The sequence below is a fragment of the Trichechus manatus genome, unplaced genomic scaffold, assembly GCF_000243295.1.
Source record: "Trichechus manatus latirostris isolate Lorelei unplaced genomic scaffold, TriManLat1.0 scaffold00174, whole genome shotgun sequence".
NCBI classification, from domain to species: Eukaryota; Metazoa; Chordata; class Mammalia; order Sirenia; family Trichechidae; genus Trichechus; species Trichechus manatus.
Window position 1 is genome coordinate 1,509,767 of NW_004444110.1, and position 22,702 is coordinate 1,532,468.

The window sequence follows — 22,702 nt, forward strand, 5'->3', positions numbered from 1 at the left end:
AAATATATTTTTCCAAATGCTAAAGGGCCAAGAGTTAATGTCAATATTTAGCTTTAGCCAAGGCCAAGCCATGAGAGAAAAAACTGAGAATCAAGAATAAATCTGAAAAATAATGTTTTTAATTACTGCAAAAATATTAATTTTAGTAGTATCATTTTTGAAATTCGACTAGTGAAATCTAATGTATCTTAAATACTTCATTTTCTTCTAATAATGTATTCCATTTTCCATTCTTTTTACCTTCTCTAGTATGTCTGAATTGAAAGTAATTTATCAAGATTTAAAATTTTTTCCTCCTCATGAAATTTTAAGTTGGCAAAACTGATGATTTTATTCATCCTCACAAGATGTGAAAATTTTTCCAAATAGGACTTTTTATTGAAAACACATAGCATTTTTGTATGGAATTTGGCTTTGACACTTTTTTGTTCCTCATTTTTACGTGAATTTAGTTTTCCTGATTATCAGAAGGAGGTTTTGTTCTAACGACCCCTAACTTGTCTTTGTTTAATACTAAAAAAAAAAAGATTTTTTTTTTTCTTGTTTGTTTTTAGCCTTACTGTCTCTATTTGCCTGCCCCACTATTATCTAGACCTTCTCTTTTCTTCCTCTCTGTTGTCCCTTCCTGATCAATTTTGATTCAGTTCCCACAGGTTTGTCTAAATGCCGGGCCCTGTCGGGAAGTTGGGAAGGCCTACTGCCCAGTCAGTCAGCCCTGCTTGCTGCAGGCCCCTTGCTTCACCTGCAAAGAAGGACAGTCTCTGCTGTTGCCCTCACAATGGCCCACAGCGCCTCCCGTGAGTCTCTGGTGGTCATTTTGTGTCTCTCACACACGTGGGATGGCCATGAGTCGGCATGGACTCACCGCAACAGGTCTTGGTTATCATCACATCGTCAGATGTCCTGTGGCTTCCCTCTGCTTTCTCCTGCACAGATGCTGTCCTGTGGCTTCCCTCTGCTTTCTCCTGCACTGATGCTATAAATTTGCAGATCTTGTGGCTGTTGGTGGTTAAGTGGTCAGCTGCAAACCCAAAATATCAGCAGTTGGAACCCACCAGATTCTCCGCAGGAGAAAGATGTGGCAGTCTGCTTCCGTAAAGATTACATCCTCGGAAACCCTGTGGGGAAGTTCTACTCTGTCCTATAGGGTCACTATGAGTCAGAATCGACTCGACAGCAACAGGCTTGTTTCTTAAGAATATGAACAGGGAGAAATTTTCTCTTTAGTGAATTTGAAGGATAAACTAGGAGTACAATATTAAGAGTAGCATAACACAGACAGAACAAGCCAATATATTCAAGATGATATAAAAATGAGAAGAGCTTAGGTCCCTGATAATGTTGTTGAAAGAGTACATTAACCGAGCTTGAAGCTACCCTATCTCTAGACTCTTTCTATACAAGAGAATACATTATACTTATCGTGTAAATTAGTTCAGTAGGGGCTTTGGTTACTTGCAGCAGAGAATATTCTAAGTAATAGAATAAAGTGAGTTTGGAAACAAACAACATAGTTTTATGTTCCTGCAACTGACTGTTGCGTATTCTCTTCCTCTTCCTGTATTCTCTTTCTTTTCACATAATCATCTAAGGACAGAAAAAGCAAGCTCTCCCTTCCTCTTCATATCTGGGCCTCTCTAATGTCAACCATTATAGTATATTTGGCCAAGTTTGTCTCTTCGTAAGGAGCCCTGGAGGTGCAGGGGTTAAGCGTTCAGCTGTTAACCTAAAGGTCAGTGGTTTCAACTCACCAGCTGCTCAGCGGGAGAAACATGTGGTTGTCAGCTTCTGTAAAAATTATAGCCTTGGAAACCCTACCAGGCAGTTCTACTCTGTCATACACGGTCCCGGGGAGTCGAAATGGACTCAGTGGCCATGTGTTTGGTTTGGTTGGTTTGTCTGGGTCTCTTGATATGCTAAATGGGGACCAGGAGTACTTATAGAAACCATATTCTCAGTGACTGAAGCACTTTAAGAGGTCATCAGTGTTTCAGTGGTAAAATTGTCACCTGCCGTGAGGGAGACCTGGGTTTGATTTCCAGCCAATGCACCTCATGAGCAGCCACCACCCATCTGTCAGTGAAGGCTTGCGTGTTGCTAGGATGTTGAACAAGTTTCAGCGGAGCTTCCAGACTAAGACAGACTAGGAAGAAAGACCTGATGATTTGTTTCTAAAAGTCAGCCAATGAAAAGCCTCTGGTCACCGTGTCCTATCCGCAACCAGTCAGCAGAGGCTGACGCACAGCTAACAGTAACAACGGCAAAGCACTTCAGGGACAATCGTATTCCTTAGCATATCCTGGAGATAAGAGATATTTAGAAATCTGTTTTATAGACAGAGAAAATGAGGGCCAAGGACAATGCAAGAATTGCCTGTGGTCAGACAACATGAGTGATAGTTAGGAGTAGGGGCTTTGGAGTCTGGCAAACCTGGGTTGGAATCCTGACTGTGTCACTTCCAGCTGTGGATAAAACAGTTATTCTCTATATCCTCATCTGTAAAACTGGGACTAATGTCTACTTCACAGTGTAATAATGAGGGTTGAATGAGAAACACATAGAAAATTGCCTGAAATATAGTAAATACTCAATACCTGGTTGTCATTATCATTGCTAACAATAATCAATAGCCTTCATTTAGAATTCCAATCAGATGTTTCTGATAGCCATTGAAGGATAATTAAAAAATAATACTAAGGTAAAATCATGACTCTGATACAAATATAAAATGAGCACACATCAATGATTGTATTTAACTCATTAATTACCAGTAAGATGAGACAACCAGTTCAAAAGCACACACATGTATCGCCCATCGGGAATACTAAAATGAATTTACAAACACATGGAAAACTAGCCAATAGCCTCAAGTTCCCTGCCTCTTACTGAGTTACAAAATAGCTCAAAGATACTGAAAATCTCAGATCCTTATAGAATCAGATAACCTGGACAGGTGCGCTAGACAAGACACCCAGTATATTCGTTTCCACTACTGCCATAACCACTGCCAGATTCAGGCAGGTGAGGGCCCTAAACACTGATCACTTGTGGCGCCTCCTCTGCTTACTCACGCTTGGAACCGGATACATGAGTTATTGACACATGGCTGTAATGAGGAGCTCAAGGATAGCAACGATTGTGAGCATGGCGCAGGACTGGCAGTGTTCATTCTATTGTACTTGGGGTCACTATGAGTCGGAACAGACTCGACGGCACCTAACAATAACATGTATGCGTGTGTGTGTGTGTGCGTGTGTGCGTCTTAGCTATCCAGGCTACAATTTCTTTTTATATGCAACTAGAATATCAGCGATTGCACACAGAAGTGGCATATGCCATTTTAACGGAATGAGACGAACTGGATTATAAAATTTTTAGTGGATGCAGGGTACTAAGATTTTCACTATATACCACATTTTCCACAAAAAGAATATTCCACATATTCTACAACAAAGAAAATGAGTCAGTGAACTTAGTTGTTTCAACAATCAGTGTAAAATTCTGTTGATCTCCCACAATGAAAAATTGACTTTCACCAATTTTGCTTTAAACAGCTCATACTTTAAGTTTGATGCCTGTTTCATAATAAATATTACATGTAACTATAAATGAACAAATGAAAAAATGTCATAAAAGAAAATTTGATGATCAGAAAACATATATTGCAACACATGACTATATTTTTAGATCTTTCAACTCTAACATGTTATAATTAAAAACATTTCTATCCTTTGCTCTTACAAATTCTTCAGTGATTTCATCACAATTAAGCTGCCAAGCAATATCTACTTCCGTACATGATTAGGATGATGAATCAAGTCTTTCTCGAATCGTTGTTGTACGCTGAGGGTTTTTGAGTCTCTTTAGGGATGAAAATGAGTGTGCCATTGTGCAGTTCGTGATCATTCATGTTAGGAATATGCGAAGAGCAATCTCAACATTGGGAAATACATATCGTATTTTATCTTTTATTATGCAATCATACCTGCCCACATGAGTAAGACTTGTCTTTCCTGAATCTGTAAACTTAGTTCTCATGTAAGAAGGAAATTGTCGTTTCTCCGGGAAAGTGTGCATTTAAGTCATCAGGATAAGCCTGTACTAATTTCTTGTATGCCTTCATGCATTCTTCATCACGTATATTCACGTTAAGAAAGAATATCTATTTGAAAGAACTTCATACACTTTCGCTCTTCTTTTCATGCAAGATTCAAGTGCGTCAATGATGGTGTAGTACGTGGTTACATGAAATTGATCAATGATACTTCTGGAGCACTTTCGTAATTTACTTGTTTCTCTAATTCTTCTGCGATGGTGCACTGCTTGATAATCAGTGTTTGGCAGTATTTGTTTTGTTGCGTTTTCAAAATTTTCTCTTAATTACATGAATACCCTGTTGACTGGCAGAGATCTGTGCGGGTCTTTAAATTTATTTCTGAATCTTGGAGAGCTTGACTCATCGGATGAAAATGCTGTAATATGTTTTTCCACCTACTCAACATAAATACATACTCTAGTGTTTGCACTTTATTGGTGAGGTTTTCAGCTTCTCTTTTGGTATCTCCTTTTTCTGGCTGGTCTTCAGCAATATTTTCTAAGGCATCTAGAATCTGAGTGTATGATTCTAGGATTTCACTCACTGCTATGGCACGCGCTTCCCAATGTGTATTAGAAAGACATTTTAATACTCGATCATTGTCTAAATATGTTTTAAGAACTGCCCACCAGTGAGTAGAGGTGGCAAAAAACACGCAGAGTAACGGAACAGTAGAAATCAACTGATTCCAGACAACAATCTACTGCGCTACCTCCTACAAGAGTAAGTGAATGTGCAGTACGTGGTATGAAAATGACATATTTATTATGTTCGAAAATTTCTGTTGCATGCCTTTATAATGCCCTGACTTATTGGCAGCTTTGGCATAGGACTGGCCTCTGCACTTACTGAGAAAAATCAATTTTGCAAACTTCACATAAATAATGAAGGGCTTGAAGTACTTGATTTCGATTTCTTCAACAGTATTACTTTTTAAACTAGTAAATGTGATAAATCACTCAACAGGTTTTCCATCTGTTGGAGACACGAATCTTAAAACAATATGTAGCTGATTTGTATAAGAAAGATCAGGAATGGAATCTCCAGACTAACTGAAATATCAGGCTATACTTATTTCACTGAAAATAGTTGTGGAACTTTATCACTTATTAAGTTTATTAATTCTCCACACGTTTTTTAGACATATACAATGTGTTGCCCTGTGTTAGCATATTTTCAGATGGACCGGCTAAAAATCGGTCAAATGGGGCAACAAGTTCAAGTAAACCCCAAAAATATCCAATTTGGGGGACCCAAACACTTCATTTCCTCCTCAAAAAGACAGTCCAAAACAAATATATATATACACATATGTATATAAAGACAGTCCATGTTCAGTGATTGTTATAATGACAACAACGTGTCGTAAAATGGTTTTTCAGTACTGACGTTCTTCATTAATTTTTGTTTCCAGTTCATGAGTTAAGCCAAAACCATGTCTTCAGTTTAAATATGACAACACACAGTCTCTGTGACTTGAGCTGTTTTCATGTTTATCAATCATATTCGAGTTGCACCAATTGCTAAATCCATCCATAGTAAATCAAGAACTAAATGATTTAGAACCGAATAGTTTGAAAACAAGACAATATACATAGCCAACTGATCGAAAATACAGTAGCCACTCCCTCTTATAATTCTCAACATCAGCTTTGCACCCTAGAAATATATCCTACTACAGAACCTTGTTTGTTTACTATCCAGAAATTTTTGACATAAATTTTCAAATGGTCCATTGTGATGTTGACAATCTTTGGCCTTCTTTTGATCCAATAATTTACATCATTAGAAGAAAAATTACTCCACAAAGCAGGATCTGTAATTCTGTTATTTATGGGGTCTGTAGATGTGACAAGTTCAGATTCTATAATAGTGTCACTTTCTACACCATTATTAATTTTTTTTTTACTACAGTAAGGAATGGATGCAGAATTTGGAACAAATTCTGTTATATTCATATTACATTTAGTAATTTCAGCACTAGCGGTACTAGTACAATAATTTGCACCTATTAAACTCGAGCATTCAATGGACGAAGTCTCTTCATTTTAAAAAGGAAGTTAATTTTGATACTGTCCTTAGGGATTCACAAATCCTTTTCTTTTTGTCTTCTGCGAGCTTTCATTTTTGCGCTCCACTTAGTTGTTGCCATCTCATTTAACCGGGATAACAAAATTGTGTCACTTTTTAAATTTCGTTCTACCCTAGTAAATAAATTTGAATAACTGAAAATAAGTAAAATTTATAAAAGAAAATATACATTCAAATTTGGACATTAACATAAAAATTTATATTTGAAAATTAGGAAGAAAAACAATTGATTTGGAACATGTAATTTTGTTCTTCAGGTCTGAGATAGTCAAAAGAAATAGTACTTACAAGGCAGTAGGAAATAATTTCATTCACTTGTCATATTATGTTTGCTGTTGACCCCTCACAGATCTCCACGAGTTGTTGTCGTCTTGAAATAATACTTAAAAACTCACACACTCACTTTCCGTCGCTTGATGCTGCGTCTTCACAGTTTATCAGGCTACTGCTGATACCTGACAGGGGCGAGAGCGATCTCAAAGAGCACGATACAAATACAAGCGTATGCTCAGCCTGAAGATGCCTTTTGGTTCCTTTGCGATACACCCGGTAGGGCACTAGTCACATGATTATAGCGCCGCTGGTGCGTTATTATTTGGTCGACGAGAGAGAACTGAATACGAGGCTATGCGCAATCAGTCTGAAACGAAAAGGAAAATGTAACCATTAGTGCACACAAAATGTATAAAATGGCATCATGTTTATTTAGTGCCTTGCCAGTTCACTTCCCCACTGTGGCGCTGGCTTTTCCTTGTGCCTTGTCTGCTTGGCATCTGTGGGTGTTTACTTTGGACAAATGGTGCCACTGTTCTGTTGATGCCCTAAGCACGTGCTTACCTGGCTTATTGGGTCATCTGTCCCTGCCCATAACAAAGGTCCACAAACAACACGACTTAAATAGTAGAAATTTATCGTCTCACAGTTCTGGAGGCGAGAAGTCAGAAATCAGGGTGTAAGCAATATTGATTCCTTCTGAGGCTCTGAAGGAGCATGTGTTCATTCCTTTCTTAGCTTCTGGTGATGGCCAGCCAGCCTTGGTGTCCTTAGCTCCAGTCTCTGCCTTCACCTTCATGTGGCCATCTTCCCTGTGTGTCTGTCTGTGTCTCTGTTTTCTCTTATAAAGATACCAGTCATACAGATTAGGGCCCAACCTACCCCAATGATCTTATTTCCAATTAAGGTCACATTCTGAGGTTCCAGGGATTATAACTTCAGCGTATATTTTTGGGAGGACATAATTCAACCCATAACACCCAACAATTTTTTTAGATGTCTTTCACAACTTTTCCTGACACAGTCCAAGACCTAAATAAAAACCTAAATTGCCTTATTGGAAAAATGAGAGATTTACACTAGTGACTTCTGAGACCCTGTCTATTCCAATATTGTATTAATATCTTTGTATGCATAAAACTCATGGAATTTTTTGCCAGTACATCAGAAGCATTGTAGTCACTTGTATTTATCACAGTCAGCCATAGCTCTGAGCACATCCTCATGTTCTCTCTGTCTAAAAATAAAATCAAGAAAACTTCAGTCTCTTCCTGCTACTTTTAGAGTATGTATGTGTGTTTGTATGTGTGTGTGTGTGTGTGTGTGTGTGTGTGAATGGAAGCAGAACCTGAGCATAAGTACATAGATATTCCAGGTCTATTTGCTCACTGTCTTTACCAAATGCAAATACCATAGACACTGATAACTTGGTTAAAATGTGACAAGTCAGGAAACATGTAGATTTTACAGATAGTGAAATTTGGGGAAGCAATAACCAAAATTTCTCTAATTCTTGTAGACTTTGTCCTGCAGGGCAAATGTAGCAGACCTTTTTTTAAGATTGCTTTGTGATAGAGGTGATCATGGTGGTGTTAGGTGTCAAAGATTGGGGCTGGAGCTGGTGAAGCGTTAGGTAATGAGGGAGAATAAGAAGAAGCTGAAGTGTGATTTTGTGTTTTGTTTGTTTACGCTATTTCTCTATTAGACTCTAAGCTCTAAATTTCAAAGCATTGGAGAAGAGGGTCGGAGGTTCTTTAGCTATGTAATTTAACATTTAATAAATGTTTGCTGAATAATAATTGAATTCCTTTCTCTAAACCCAGAGCTCATGTATCCTAAAAAGCTCTCACCTTATTGAGTTTTTTAACTCTCCCATATTTGAAGGTATGAAAGCATGAGTAATGATTATGTGTAGCTGATATTTTTTGAGGATAAATATTCCGCTTTGTAGATTTTATCAGGTAAAACCCCGTTCAGTTTAGAAACCAGCATCAAAACTTTTTTTATTTAAATTTGTTTATTCTCATTTGAATGCTCTCATTTTAACTAAAAAGATATTCTTGATGGTAAAACATAAAAACAATCACATTTCTTTGTTTCAGTCTTTCTTTTCTTTTATCCTAGTCATTTCTGTAGAAACAGAGACCGAAATGACTGGGTAGCGTTATGGAGGATTTCTGGTAATAATACACCTACATGAATGTGCCTCAGGAAGTAGAAAGTCCATACCTGGTACCCTCAGTAACTTACCACTTGATGAGTCATATACGAACTTAGGACTATTGCTGCTGAATGTTAAAGATTTACATCCCAAATATATTCTTCTGCACCAATAACATAACTTATGTACTCAAGGAGCAAAAATAACAGAAATCTAGATTCTATACATATGCTCATATACAATTTATATCCATTTTAGACATACACACACACAAAGGTGGCTGCAAGGCGGGTACAGGAGGTAGAAACGGAGGATGGCATGGCAAGAGAAGATAACCAAAAATGATGGCACACCTCTTACGTGAGAGCTAAATGTCATTTATTGTTAATTTTATCATCACAATAATCCTGAGATGTTATAGATAAAGAAAATTAGACTCAAAAAATTAAATAACCTCCTTAAGGTCAACTAGATGGTAAATAGTGGAGCCCAGTTTTGAACTAAGTAATGCCTAATTCCCAAGCTAATAGGACATATAGTAAGACTTTTCCTGTTGTTCTTGAACTGCAGCTAAGGTCCCGAACTAAAGGCAAAAACTGGCGAGTACCACATATTTTAAAATCAGAGGGCTGCCAGCAGCTGGAGCCAGCCAGATTCCCACAGGGCTGAAAGCAGCAGAATTACCCCATCCACTAAGCCCATGGCCCTCCCATTTTTGCTTCCCCTCAAAAAGACGGAGAAGGGAAAGAGGTACCTTCTCCTCCCAAAGCTAATGGAACGGAGAAAAAAAGAGAGAATTCCTTCTAAAGATTGGGGTCCCTACAGGAAGAGAAGATCAACATTTCAGTCCCCATGCAGGAGCTGCTTAAACAGTGAACATGTCGCTTGGCCTGGTGTTACCTGGGTAGGGACAAACTGATTTGGAGAGACAGGGCATGGTGAGAGACAGCCAGAAGGAGAGGGTCCAAGAGCCACTCTGTCCTTGATTTGTCCATTTCTGAAAGGTTTAGAAAAAGAGTTTGCTGAAACATGAGAATCGGGGCCACAGTCCTGGGGAACGTCTGCAGTGTGTGTGTGTTTTTGTGGAGAAGGAGAATGCTGGCAAACAGATACATGGATTGCAGGGCAAATGCCACCAACTGGGGGCCACCTAGACTATATGATTAAACCTGAAAGATACCTGTTGCTGTCAAGTCCGTTCCAACTCATAGCAACCCTATAGAACAGAGTAGAACTGCCCCATAGGGTTTCCAAGGAGCAGCTGGTGGATTTGAACTGCCAACCTTCTGGTTAGCAGCCATAGCTCTTAACCACTGTGCCACCAGGGCTCCTGGCAAAGGATAGCCAGTGCCTATGGGAGCCAGTGCCCATGGAAGCATCAGTCAAGAAATCAAACAACATATTGCACCAGGCAACTTAGCTGCAAAAAACCTCTTTAAAGTGTTAAAAAGCAAAGATGTCACTTTGAGGACTAAGGTGTGCCTGACCCAAGCCATGGTGTTTTCAATAGCCTCATATGTATGCGAAAGCTGGACAATGAATAAGGAAGACCAAAGAAGAAATGATGCCTTTGAATTACGGTGTTGATGAAGAATATTGAATATACCATGGACTGCCAGAAGAGCGAACAAATCTGTCTTGGAAGAAGTACAACCAGAATACTGCTTAGAAGCAAGGATGGCAAGACTTCATCTCACATACTTTGGACATGTTATCAAGAGGAGCCAGACCATGGAGAAGGACATCATGCTTGGGAAAGCAAAGGGCCAGCAAAAGAGAGGAAGACCCTCAATGAGATGGACTGACACAGTGGCTGCAACAATGGGCTCAAACATAGCAACGATTTTTGGATGGCAAAGGACCAGGCAATGCTTTATTCTGTTGTACACAGGGTCGCTATGAGTCGGAACCAACTCGACGGCACCTAACAACAACAACAGGAAGGGAGCTGCACCAGAATAAGGCCCTCATGTGCAAGGCATGTTGGAGCCACAGCTCCTCCTCATTAGCCTATGTAGACACTGAACAGATATACAGTCATGGCTAACCAAGAAGGTGTCTGGAACTTCCTCCCCACCTGAAATCTCCACCAAAAGGATGAGTGGCTACACGAGACAAGAGGAGATGAATCCAGAGCAAACCTCATCCCTTTTCCACCAATCCATGTCACCAGAGCCAAAGGCAGATCTGGCCTATGTGGAAGGGAAGAAGACAAACTTTGAATCAAGTTTGAGAACAGTTTAAATCTTAAATGCCAGAATTAGACAGTTCTAATAACCAAAATAGGCTGAAAATTTGTGAAAACTGACCAATATATTGTTAAGGAAGCCAATACTAGAGGAAAAGGTGGATGGGGAGGTCATCTAGCACAGCTGCCAGGAGAGTTTTGGAAAAAAAAATTATGCTTATTCCCCCAACAAAAGTTAAGCATAGTCATCAACCCCATTACGATATAGTTCTTTCTCTCTCTGTTCCCCTGATAAGGTAGAGGGTCAGCAAAAAAGCGGAAGACCCTCGACAAGATGGATTGACACAGTGGCTGCAACAATCAGCTCAAACATAGTAACGATTGTGAGGATGGTGCGGAACGGAGCAGGGTTTCGTTCTGTTGTACAGGGGTCGCTATGAGCTGGAACCGACTCGACAGCACCTAACAACAAACAACAATCCTGACCCTTTTTAAGGCTTCCCCAGATAACTGAGACCTCTCAGATCAGGTGAGAAAGTGCACCTATTTTGCATAGTTACCCTCCTAGGTGTTCCTGTCCCTGTTGGACATCCACCTCTTATTAACCTGACTTGATGGACAAGTTCCTGGCTGGCTTTATTTGTCACAGCTCTGAGATGGAGAAAGAGGGCCCCAGCTGCCTCTGCAGGACCACAGGATCCAACCTTTTTAAATCTTCTCAAATTCAGTGAGTCTTGAATGGTTAAAGGTCCGGTTTAGACATGGTTCTAAAGATGTTCCACTCAAACGCTCACCCCACCCCCCTTTTCCCAACCCCTAAACCCTGCACAAACACCTGAATCATCAAGAAGTAACCAGTAACCAGTTTCCTGTTGAGTTGATCCCGACTCATGGCTACCTCATGGGCGTCACAGCAGAACTGTGCTCCATAGAGTTTTCAATGGCTGATTTTTCAGCAGTAGATTACCAGGCTTTTCTTCTGAGGCACCTCTGGGTGGACTTGAACCTCCAACCATTTGCAGCACCTGCACCACCCAGAGACTCTGTCAAGAAGTGGTATCTAACGTAAGCTTATTGGGCCAACAATCATTGCGGTAGATTGCGTCATTGGCTCCAATTCTCCACCCATTCCTGTGTCTATGCTCTTTGCCATGAACCTTGCAATATTTCCCACTAAAGGAGCAGAATATATTTCTCTATCCCTTGACTTTGGGTTTAGAGTTAAGTGCTGGGCTATTAACGGAAAGGCTGTGATTCACATCTACCCAGAAGCACCTTAGAAGAAAGATCTGGTGATCTACTTCTGAAAAATCAGCCATTCAAAACCCTATGGAGCACTTTTTTACTCTGACACACATGGGGTCACCATGAGTCGGAATCAACTCAACAGCAACTGGTTTGATTTTTTTTTTTTTAACTTTGGGTCCAGCCACATGACTTGCTTTGGGCAACAGAATGAAGCAGAAATGACAATGTACCATTATGAACCTAGGCATTAACATGCTTCAGTGTTACCTATTACCCCCTTCACACATCTGCTGTTTCCATGAGAAGAGCTTCCCCCATGCTCCTGACCCCTCTGCCTGGGCACCAGAGTGAACACAAGGAAACACAACCTGAGCCCAAGCTGCCACCGAGGAGTCAAGCCTAGCAGGATGCATGATTTGAAACAGTGTTGCCAGATGAGCCAGCCCAGATCAACCAATCCACAGACATGTAAACCATATAAATAGTTTTTGTTTTAAGCCACTGAATTTTGAGGTGGGGTTTGTAACGAACGAAAAGCTAACTGACGGTATCATAATAAATGTGGTAGACTTTAAACCAGAAAAAAAATGCTATCATTTCTAGAATAATCTCCCCTTCTATTGCATTTGCAAGTTTAATAAGGTGATTAAATTAAACTTAATTTGCGTGATTTGCTGAAATGTTTGTGTTTCCTGGCATATTCTAAGAAAATGTATCTACACTCCCATTCTGTATAATTCTGGGAGAATCGGCCATCCATTGCTGACAAAGCACGCTCTTGCATCTACATGGAGTGCACCCACAGCTAATTTGAAAAAGGAGCTGATTTGCTCGATGTGCTGCACTCCAAAACCTCAGTTATGAGTCAGTTTTTTAGGGCTCAAAACTCCCCTTTTTCTCTTCCCCCTTTCTCTCTTCCCCCTTTCTCTCTTCCTCCTTCTTTCTTCTCTCCTTTCTTTATTCCCAGACGTGCCTGAGCCTGCAGTCCCCAAGTTTCATATCTGAAGAGGAAGCAGGAAATTCTGCTTTAACCTCTGGCCTAAGAGAAATGCTCCATCACAGAGAACCAAAAACCTTTTATTCAGGGGGTTAAAAATTGTTTGTGCTGATTAGTAAGTTAGTGTTCACTTTCTCTCATTTGGCTGGTGCTCCTTGGCTGAATCAGCATGGATTGGAATCCTGGAGGAGACAAAGGGTAATGGCATGTAGAATTCCTAATACCCACTCTCCTTCTGTTCATTATTCCTATGGGAAAATTCCTCCTATATTCCAACTGAGGAAGCCAGGGTGTCTTGATGGTGAGATCCTTCAGGCTCTTTCAAGTTACTGTCATTTTTAGTTAGAAGAGGAAAATAAAATTTAATTTTGAAGAAGCTATATGTATCTTCCATTTCTTTAAAAATTGCATTAAAATGCATTAACTTATGCTTCTCAGGTAAGAGTGCAGAGATTTAAATTCTCCCTAACCTCAGCTTAGACTGATACAAAGTTACTCTGTTAAAACTCTCAACATCACCATTTTGAAAGAATTCTGATATTCTTCCATAACATCACTATACTCACACTACTCTCTTTTACTCAGAGCTTTATTAATTTTGTCTCATAAAAGAATCAAACTATTTAGTATAGACATTTGGCCTCTCTGTCTATAGCTAGAATTCTTTTCTTAAATTCAGTCAGAAAGCCATTTTTCTCAAAGTTTACGTCTCAAAGAGCCTCACATCCTGTAAAAGATCATATAGATTCCTATGTAACTCTCTTCTACAAGTTTCATAGACAGGAAAACATTAGCAATAACCGTATGTTCTACTACAAATATTTAATAACATTTAGAGAACTTTGAGATTTTCCAGCCATCCCTTAATATAACTGGCTTTCTTAAAAGGAGTTTAAATCTCCATCTCTTACCTGATGTACAGTTTCCATATATGTTAAGGCCATCGTGAGACCTCACCCTCAAATAATAGGTGACTTGAGCCAAGGCCTTACAGAAGAAGTGGGGCCACCTGGTGAGTCAACACTGAGTACCCACCAAAAGCACTTTAGAAACCACTCTCTCAGGATGCCATGTTCTTATACATTAAACCCCCTTATTTTAGAGGGTTAACACCTACCAGGCTGGGCCCCCACCCCTCCTCACGCCGGTTGAGCAGGTCCTCGCTCCTCTCTGTGGTAGGTGGTGATGTGAGGCCCTGGTGCTGTGGGCTGCCGACTTCTCCTGTGTGGAAGGAGCTCATCTGCTTTGCTGTTGGAGAGAATGAACATTCCAAGAAGAGAAAGGACAAGAGGGGGAAAGGGAAAGCGCTGACAGAATTTGGACCTGGCTCTGTATACCCATTGCCGTCGAGTCAATATCGACTCATAGCAACCCTATAGGACAGAGTAGAGCTGCCCCATAGGGTTTCCAAGGAGCAGCTGGTGGACTCGAACTGCTGATCTTTTGATTAGCAGCTGAATGCTTAACCTCTGCGCCAAGAGGGTTCTGGCTCCATATACCCTAGAGCGAAATGTATCCCTGCCCCTCCCACAGTTACAAGAATCAGTCAGTTATCTTTAAAGCAGAAAAAAACATTCCCTTCCCTCCTTTGACTTACACAAATGTGGGTGTGTCTAGAGTCTGAGCACTACCCTTCGCCACTCCATGAGTGCTCCAATCAGGGAGCTACCAGCTATCAGGAGGCCAAGAAAGACTGGCACCAGGGTCAGGTTAAAGGTCCCCTAATGTCATGAGACACGAGCACTTAAACTTTGGAACAGACGGGGAGGATATCCTGGCCCTAGCACCCCTCAACTTTTACCTGAAATACATAGTGTTTCTTTCTTTTACAATCATACCAAAACTACAATTATTACAAATCATAGTGAAATCTCTCTTACTGCTTATAGAATCTGAAGTGTAAGTTTGTAAGAATAAATAAACGGTCGATAAATATTTCCATATTAAACTAAGACTTTCTTGTTAGTACTATCAACAATATTAATAAACAATAGTAAAACACTTTGCTCTTTGGGGTACCAAGGACTAAAAAGCATGTGCCCAAGGAAATAAAAGAACACCAAAAAACTGAAAATGCTAATGATTTGAGTGTGTGTGTGTGTGTGTGCTGGTACATACTAATATTATATGTACACACTAACCAGCAAATGTCAGTTTGTTGTACTGTGGGGGCTCTCGTGTTGCTGTGATGCTGGAAGCTATGCCACTGGTATTCAGATACCAGCAGGGTCACCCATGGTGGAAAGGTTTCAGCCGAGCTTCCAGACTAAGACAGACTAGGAAGAAGGACCCAGAAGTCTACTTGTGAAAAAGAATTAGCCAGTGAGAACCTTATGAACATTGGCTGATGTAGTGCCAGAAGATGAGCCCCCCTAAGTTGGAAGGCACTCAAAAAATGACTGGGGAAGAGCTGCCTCCTCAAAGTTGAGTCGACCTTAATGACATGGATGGAGTCAAGCTTTCAGGACCTTCATTTGCCGATGTGGCATAACTCAAAATGAGAAGAAACAGCTACAAACATCCATAAATAATGGGAACGTGGAATGTACGAATATAAATCTAGGAAAATTGGAAACGGTCGAAAATGAAATGGAATGCATAAACATTGATATCTTAGGCATTAGTGAGCTGAAAGGGACTGGTATTGGCCATTTTGAATCAGATAATCTTATGGTCTACTATGCCAGGAATGACAACTTGAAGAGGAATGGCATTGCATTCATCATCAAAAAGAACATTTCAAGATCTATCCTGAAGTACAACGCTGTCAGTGATAGGGTATTATCCATATACCTACAAGGAAGAACAGTTAATACGACTATTATTAAAATTTACTCACCAACTACTAAGGCTAAAGATGAAGAAATTGCAGAATTTTCACCAGCTTCTGCAGTCTGAAAGTGATCGAACATGCAATCAAGATGCATTGATAATTACATCTTGGTGACTGGAATGCGAAAGTTGGAAATAAAGAAGAAGGACTGGTAGTTGGAATATATATAGCCTTGGTGATAGAAACAATGCTAGAGATCTCATGAGAGAATTTTGCAAGACCAATGACTTCATTGCAAATACCTCTTTTCACCAACATAAATGGCGACTATACACATGGACTTTGCCAGATGGAATACACAGGAGTCAAATTGACTACATCTGTGAAAAGAGATGATGGAAAAGCTCAATATCATCAGTCAGAAAAAGGCCAGGGTCCAACAGTGGAAAAGACCATCAATTGCTCATATGCAAGTTCAAGCTGAAGCTGAAGAAAATTAGAACAAGTCCACGAAAGCCAAAGTACGACCTTGAGTATATCCCACCTGAATTTAGAGACCATCTCAAGAATACATTTGATGCGTTGAACACTAATGACTGAAGACCAGAAGACTTGCGGAATGACATCAAGGACATCATACATGAAAAATGCAAGAGGTCATTAAAAAGACAGGAAAGAAAGAAAAGACCAAAGTGGATATCAGAAGAGACTCTGAAACTTGCTGTTTAACGTCGAGTAGCTAAATCAAAAGGAAGAAATGATGAAGTAAAAGAACTGAACGGAAGATTCCAAAAGGCGGCTTGAGAGGACATAGTAAAGTATTATAACGTCGTGTGCGAAGAGCAGGAGACAGAAAGCTAAAAGGGAAGAACACGCTCAGCATTTCTCAAGCTGAAAGAACTAAAGACAAAATTCAAGTCTCAAGTTTCAATATTGAAGGATTTTACGGGGAAAATATTAAATGATGCAGGAAGCATCAAAAGAAGATGCAGGAATGCACAGAGTCATTATACCAAAAAGAATTGGTCGACGTTCAGTCATTTCAGGAGGTAGCATACGATTAGGAATTGACGGTACTGAAGGAAGAAGTCCAAGCTGCAATGAAGGCATTGGTGAAAAACAAGTCTCAGGGAATTGATAGACTACCAACTGAGATGTTTCAACAAACGGATGCAGTGCTGGAAGTGCTCACTCATCTGTGCCAAGAAATTTGGAAGACAGCTACCTGGCCAACCAACTGGAAGAGATACATATTTATGCCTATTTCCGAGAAAGGTGATCCAATAGAACGTGGAAATTACTGAACAATATCATTAATATCACACCTAAGTAAAATTTTGCTGAAGATCATTCAAAAGCAGCTGCAGCAGTATATTGGCAAGGAACTGCCAGAAATTCAGGCTGGATTCAGGTGAGGATGTGGAACCAGGGATATCATTGCTGATGTCAGATGGATCCTGGCTAAAAGCAGAGAATACCAGAAAGATGTTTACCTGTGTTTTATTGATTATGCAAAGGCATTCGACTGTGTGGATCATAACAAATTATGGATAACATTGTGAAGAATGAGAATTCCAGAACACTTAATTGTGCTCATGAGGAACCTGTACATAGATCAAGAGGCAGTCATTCTAACAGAACAAGAGGATACTGCATGTTTTAAAGTCAGGACATGTGTGCATCAGGGTTGTATCCTTTCACTAAACCTATTCAATCTGTATGCTGAGCAAATAATCCAAGAAGCTGGACTATAAGAAGAAGAATGGGGCATCAGGATTGGAGGAAGACTCACTAACAACCTGCAATATGCAAATGACACATCCTTGCTTGCTGAAAGTGAAGAGGACTTGAAGCACTTACTGATGAAGATCAAACACCAGTATGGATTACACCTCAACATCTGTGTGAATCACACCTCACCATAAACAAAACAAAAATTCTCACAACTGGACCAATAAGCAACATCATGATAAATGGAGAAAAGATTGAAGTTATCAAGGATTTCATTTTACTTGGATCCACCATCAACACTCATGGAAAGAGCAGTCAAGAAATCAAAAGACACACTGCATTGGGGAAATCTGCTGCAAAAGACCTCTTTAAAGTGTTGAAAAGAAAGACGTCACCTTGAAGACTAAGGTGCACCTGACCCAAGCCATGGTGTTTTCAATCGCCTCATATGTATGCGAAAGCTGGACAATGAATAAGGAAGCCGGAAGAAGAATTGACACCTTTGACTTGTGGTGCTGGAGAAGTACATTGAATATACCATGGCTGCCAAAAGAATGAACAATTCTGTCTTGGAAGAAGTACCACCAGAATGCTCCTTAGAAGCAAGGATGGCAAGATTGCATCTCACATACTGTGGACATGTTATCAGGAGAGATCAGTCCCTGGAGAAGGACACTATACTTGGTAAAGTAGAGAGTCAGCAAAAAAGAGGAAGACCCTCAACGAGATGGATTGACACAGTGGCTGCAACAACGAGCTTAAGTATAAAACAATGATTGTGAGCACGGTGCAGGACAGGGCAGTGTTTTTTTCTGTAGTACAGAGGTTCGCTATGAGTCGGAACCAACTCGACGGCACCTAACCACAACCAGCAAAAATGTAACTTGGGGATGATATCTGCAAACATATAATTCCCTTTTAGTGCCTGAGCATTGTGAAAGGTGGATCTTCATGTTAACAGCTCTATTGGGATAATGTGGGGAGCAATTCTGCCTTACTACTTAAAGGGTTTTGTACTTTTGGTCCATTTATGGACTTCCCTCCAAGGCTAGTTTCATAACAAGTAATGGCAGGGTTTTCTCTATTTCTAAAAAATGGATGTAAATTGTGAGAAATGAAACAAAGGCACTTGGTAAATGAGCACTAAGAAATAATAAATGGGAGCTAAAAACAGACTAAAGAGACAAATGTGTTGTAATAATATAAATAAGGGGTTTCACTCTAGCTGAGTAAGTGTCTTATTTCTCTATCTCACTTTGACCGTGATAAAGAAAGTGGTGAACGACACGGATGCTAACAGATATCTCATTGATACGCAAAGAAGTATCCTAAAAATGATCACTGATGTATTCGAACAGTAGTGTTGGTGAAGAATATTGAATATACCATGGACTGCCAAAAGAACAAATCAGTCTTGGAAGAAATACAACCAGAATGTTCCTTCGAAGTGAGGATGGAGAGACTTTGACTCACTTACTTTGGACGTGTCATCGGTAAAGACCAAGTGCTAGAAAAGGACATCATGTTTGGGAAAGTGGAGGGCCAAAACAAAAACGAGCGAAACCCTCAGTGAGACGGATTGACACAATAGCCACGACAATGGACTCAAACACACCAGCAATCACAAAGATGGCCCAGGACCAGGCGACATTGCGTTCTGCTATACATAAGGTTGCCGTAAGTCAGAGCAGACTCAATGGCAGCTAACAGCAACGATAATGATCATAAATAAAAAATAGTGTCTCAATCTAATAGCTGCTATAAAAATGATACTTATTTACCATACTGTATTTCTTTTCGAAGCTCTGAGCTCTTTTGTATCTAGAACAACTCCTAGAGAACAGAAATTAAGGTTGTGGCCACCCAACAGCCTGGTATATAGAAATGTTTGGATTTTTCCTTTGAAGGCTGCAACACTCTTAAACCTAAATCTTTTCATTGGCATTCTGTATATTACCTAACAGTGTAGAACGGTCACATCTTCCCCACACCCCTAAGAAAAAGAGGAGACATTATAGCAGTCTCTAGATTTTTCATGCTAAGGATAATGGCAGGTTATCCAAAGAGGGGGAAAAAATCTTAGTTAACTTTCTATTTTGTAACTGTACTTGAGTATGAGAGAAACGCTTTAAAAAATGCACAGCCTTTGATATTAAATAATAAAGATCTGTGGCCGGAGGAACCGGAAAGCTGTTCAGCATCCCATGTTGACTCCTGTCCAGGAAACATTCTTCTTTGCGTAGTGCTACTTAGACAGGCATTTATTGGCTCACATCTCAGAGAGCCACATATACGTATGAGATCACTCATAACTAGTTTGCATGTTTTAATTTTTAAATAGTTTCCAGTTCCTGTTGGGTTAGAGAGGCATCGTTACAGTGGAAAGAACAGGGAATGGATAGACTGACAGACATAGAAAGAGGAGGGAGCAAGGGACAGCAAAAGGGAAATGGTTTCATTATGACCCACAAATGTAAAATTCCCTAATTAAGAACAATGTAGAATTTTTTTAAAAAGCAAATACGTAGAGGTATGGTTTAGTACTTTTCCATTAATTTTTCAAAGGTCTTGACCTCCTAAAGAAAAATTTCTGACTAAAAGGGGTTTTCCTCACCACTCAGTTCCTTCTTTTGCTGGGTCCTAGGGTGAAGCAATGATCCTATATTTGGCCCTTCAGACAGTTGCCACGGAAATGAGAGCGGTAAACACTTTCAGCTTTCTGGCTTCGTGGTGGGATCCAGGGCAGAATGTGATTGAGCTGTCAGAGACCTTCTCTCAGTAAAGTTTTACCTGGTAAGTAAGAGTTTCCAGAAAATTGGTGACACATAAGGGAAGGAAAATAGGTTAAGTCACTGAAAAAATCCCTTTTGATTCATAGACTGTCTACATGATCGAAACATGAGAAATCATCTCTTTCTCTAAGCAGATTCTTCACAATTCACAGGTAAGTACCTCGGAGGACAAATAAAACTTCCCTGTGTTTTTATGAGGAGGAATCACATTGATGTTGTTACTGCTGCTGTTGTTGTGTGCTCTCAAGTTGATTGCGACTCAGAGTGACCCCATGTGACAGAGTAGAACTGCCCCATAGGGTTTTGTTGGCTGCAATTTTTACAGAAGCAGATCGCCTGGTCTTTCTCCTGCAGAGCAGCTGGGTGGATTCTAACAGCTAACCATTTAGCAGCTAAGCCCTTAACCGTTGTGCCCCAGGAATCATGTTAGCAAAAGGAAAACAGGGTTCTTGAGTGCCGGAGAAATAACCTGTAACGCTAAATTGGATAGAAGGGAGTGGCACAGTGAATGTGAGGGAGAGGACTAAAGCCATTTAAACTATTTTAAGTACAAATTAAATATTCTTTTTGAAAGAAAGAAAACTGTGAAGGTCAAAGAAAACTGGCTTTTCACAGCTGGACTCATCCATGACAATGGACTTAAAACTTTATTTGCATCACTTGGGACCTGGGAAAGAACTCCAGCCGTTAGTTTGAATCCATTGAGCTTTTCCACATGATTGACCCTCTAGTGAGACTATATGCGATTACGTGAGGTGAGTGCTTTTCATACTGGGATTAAAGAAGGAAACAGACCACTCCATGCAAAAGACGAGACTTGTTTGATAGACCTCAGTATTTAGACAGCTACTTGGAAGAAGACCTACCAGATATTGGTGGAATAAACCTGTTGCTGTCGAGTGGATTCCAACTCAGAGTGACACTATAGGACAGAGTAGAACTGCCCCATAGGGTTTCCAAGGAGCACCTGGTGGATTTGAACCGCTGACCTTTTGGTTAGCAGCAAAGCTCTTAACCACTGTACCACCAGGGCTCCATTAGTGGAATAGGAAAGAGAAACTGCAATTTATACCATCTCTCTAGTATTTGGAATTTTAAGTTCCTCCAGTTGAAAATATCCATTATCTATATAATTGCTGACGGGTGTGTAAATTATTACACTCACTTTTGAGAGCAATTTGGCAATACTTAGAAAAGGTGAATATGCACATTCCATACAACCCAGCAGTTTTCCTCCTAGGTGGCTATCTAGAGAAGCTCTTATGCATGTACAAGAAGGCAAATATAAGGATGTTCATTATTACCTCATTCCTAATAGTAAAAATATGGAAACAATCTAATTTCCTGTAGGAAAAAAAAAAAAAAAAACCCAAACCTGTTGCCATCCTGTTGATTCCGACTCATAGAGATCCTATACGACAGAGCAGAACTGCCGCACAGGGTTTCCAAGGAGTGGCTGTTGGACTCAAACTGGCAACCTTTCGGTTAGCAGCCGAGTTCTCAACTGTCCTGTAGAGAAATAAACTGTTTATTCACATAATGAAATTCTACAGAGCAATTGAAATGAAAGAACTATATTAACATGTATCAATGTGAATAAGTCTAAAAAATATCAAGTAAAAAGTCAAACATGTTATTATTTATTTAAAATTTGAAAACACAAAATAATAGTTTGCATTTTGGGGGATATATACTTGCATAGTAATGGAACAAAAATATACCTGGGAATAATACCCACCAACTATCTCTGAGAAGGGAGGGCAAAATGATACTGGAAACTAGGGGGGTGACTTTAGCTATATTTGTAATGTTTCACTTTAAAATAAGAAACTAGATTTGTGCCAAATTCACTACATCGTTAGCATCTTTTAAATCTATATCGTAAGTACATGGCTCCAGCTAAATTATTTTCTGAAAGTTTCACATACTTCGTAAATAAAAGATGTCTTTAATTCTCATCATCTGAATTTCTGGCAGTATAATAGAACTCTTCAGACAGGTAACATTGTTGTAACCACCTTTTATATCTGTTATAATGGAAAGCCCAGAGAGGTTAGGTGTGACACGGTCGAAGGGCTCCATCCAGTTAAATGGTGACGTGAAGATTAGGGACTAGTCACCTCTTCCCCAGCACTCTCCATAATTACTCATGTGCTACAGAGACAAATGTATCACTTAAGTCACCAATGACCCAAACCTTTGGAATGTCCAGTTTGAACCCATTGGACCTGTCGCATCATCCAAATCACACTCTACAGATGATGTGTTACCTGCTCTGCTAACCCACAGGGGTCAGCCCTACTTGGGAGAGCTCAGATATTCCACTTCTCAGGACACAAGGAACCAAGACTA

The 22,702-nt window shown here is 39.9% G+C and overlaps 1 protein-coding gene across 2 annotated transcripts in view; it reads left to right on the forward strand.

Moving 5' to 3' along the window:
- The first annotated feature begins 19,986 nt into the window (after positions 1-19,986).
- The window catches only part of BBS12 (Bardet-Biedl syndrome 12), a 31,140-nt gene continuing 28,424 nt past the window's right edge, over positions 19,987-22,702 (forward strand). The window contains exons 1-3 of one of the 2 annotated variants that reach the window (XM_023741152.1): positions 19,987-20,088; positions 20,203-20,351; positions 20,437-20,502. The gene's annotated coding sequence lies outside the window, so the exon portion shown is untranslated. Of the gene's footprint in view, positions 20,503-20,924; positions 21,015-22,702 lie in introns of those variants that run through there. The other variant, XR_002825680.1, reaches the window with a different exon arrangement.